The sequence below is a fragment of the Cavia porcellus genome, unplaced genomic scaffold (assembly GCF_034190915.1).
Source record: "Cavia porcellus strain 051 isolate PalLab524CR breed Dunkin Hartley unplaced genomic scaffold, mCavPor4.1 scaffold_50, whole genome shotgun sequence".
NCBI classification, from domain to species: domain Eukaryota; kingdom Metazoa; phylum Chordata; class Mammalia; order Rodentia; family Caviidae; genus Cavia; species Cavia porcellus.
In genome coordinates, this window is record NW_026947533.1 from 277,657 (window position 1) to 279,994 (window position 2,338).

Genomic DNA, 2,338 nt, shown 5'->3' on the forward strand with positions numbered 1-2,338 from the left:
TGATTTTTCTCTTATGAGAAACACAGGATATAAATTAAGGAGCAAAATAAAAGAGAGACTGTAGGGAACAGAGAGGCAGACCTCAGAAAGGGAAGGAAATTTGGGACAAACAAGGCATTGTGACTGAAAAAAAGTCAAGAACTCAGTTCTCCAAAATGTAACTATTATGAATCAAACATACATGCAGACTGCTATCTTCACAAAAGGGATTGTTTTCCTTTCTTTTTGTTTTTTCAGAAAGTCCAGGCTAGTGACAAGGATATAGTGTTAAACTGCTGTAATCAAGAACTTGCATTTAAGGAAACTTCGCTCTAATTGGAATTTTCTGCAGGGCCTCCTTGACGTCTTTATTTCTTAAGCTGCAGATCAAGAGATTCAACATGGGGATGACCATGGTGTAGAACACTGACACCATTTTGTCCCACTTCAGGGCATAGCTAGAGCTGGGCCACTAGTAGATGAAGAGGATGGAACTGTAGTACAGGGTGAGAGCTGCCGGTGGGGAGCCACACGTTGAGAAGACCTTGAGGCGTCCAGGGCAGAATGGATCTCCAGGATGGCCAGGAGGATGGAAATGTAGGAGGCCAGGATGAGTACGGCAGGGGCAGTGATGTTGGAGGTCAGGATGAAGTACATCGCAGCCTGGTAGCTTGCCTCTACGTCACGTGCCAACTTGACAAGTGGGGGCAGGTTGCAGAAGAAATCATCGATGACTGTCACCACAGAAGCTCAGGATGAAAGTCTCACTGCTGCTGATAGTGGAGTTTACAAAGCCACCCAAGTAGGAAGTTGTAACAAGACTGACACGTAATTTTGGGGACATGGCTTGGAAATAAAGCAGGGCGTTGGTGATGGCCACATCGTGTCATAGGCCATGGCAGCTAGTAGTTAGCACACAGTGTAGGCCAGTCCAGCAAAGAAGAACTGGGCCACTCAGCCGGCAAAGGAGAACTGTTTGTTGTCAGAGACACAGGTCATCAGGATTTTAGCGGCATAGACAGAAGCATACCAGAGGTCCAGGAAGGATAGGTTTCCAATAAAGAAGTACATGGGTTGTGGAGTTGAGACTCAGTACAGATCAGGGGGGACATCAGGGTGAGATTCCCCAAGAGGCTGAGAAGATAAATGATAAGATGAAAAAGCATCAGCAGGAGCCCCATTCTGTGAACCCTAAAATGATGAACTCCTGTACCTCGGTGGAATTTCTCTTGCCTCTGATTGTGGTTGTCAGAGATCTTTTCTATGAAGAGATTAGAACACACAGCCTGATTTAAGGTATGGCGGTAGGTTGTCCCCACTTTGTCATTCTGTATAATGGAAAATACCCAGGTGATTCATTGAGGCTGTTTACTATGAGATGTGTCTATGCTGAATTGAGCATAATTCCTTTTTGATAGGCAAGAAGCCAGTCCTGAGTTAACTCAGAAGTGCACTATAAAACACGTAACAGTGAGTGTCACCTATCAGTCCAATTTCTCCTCCATTTTGATGAAATGGAGCCTTGTGCATGATCTAATTTTTAAAAATTCTTTAACATTTGAAGACATTTATTGGCACAATTCAGAAATAACTTCTAAGAAAAATCACTTTAGCTTTTCCTGTTATTTGATTAAGAGATAGTGATCTCTTGACCTAGATGAAAAGTATTCTGGAAATAAGGCCGGCCAAAGCACTGTTAACTCTGAGTCTAATGTACTTTAAATACAGAGGACTTCTGAAATTAAAGCAGTTGATGGCAAAATTTGACAAGAATGCAACTTTCTTTTGGTGGTTTACTCTTCCAAGGCAACCAAGGAATGCTTTACAAGTCTGTGCTAGCAATCTTTCCTCTGTGGTTGCTATCTTCCTTGGGCTTCTGCAGCACTACATCCACACGCAAATATCAGCAGATCTTATCCTGGTAATGCTGAGTGATTTGTACTCTCTTACACAAAACACGTACAGTCTGTCTACAGCCATCAAAGCACACACATCACTAGGTTTTGTTACCCTAAAACAGTAAGCCTGAATGCTGGAAGACTGGGAACATGGCCTCCTGCACTGAACTAGGACAGGCTGAGAAAATTCATTAAACACTAACTGAATTAAAGCAGGTTTATTGGCAAGAGTTATCCTTATTCTGTGCCATTATAGGAGGTATAGTTCTTCCCTGTATATCACACTTACTCAGGGATCTGCTGACTTGAGATCTTTTCCCTTTTATTTTCTCTTTCCTGATATTTATTCTGGTTTTGATGAGTATATATTAAATATACATAGTAAGGAACTTTGTGTAATGTTTCAGCAGATACCTAAAATGTATGCTATTCAAATTCAACCTCCCTCTGTACAACCTGTC

At 42.1% G+C, this 2,338-nt stretch overlaps 1 pseudogene; it reads right to left on the bottom strand.

Annotated features, from left to right (window-relative positions):
• Positions 1-295: 295 nt before the first annotated feature.
• Positions 296-865, bottom strand: LOC134475017 (olfactory receptor 9G19-like; annotated as a pseudogene).
• Positions 866-2,338: the final 1,473 nt, after the last annotated feature.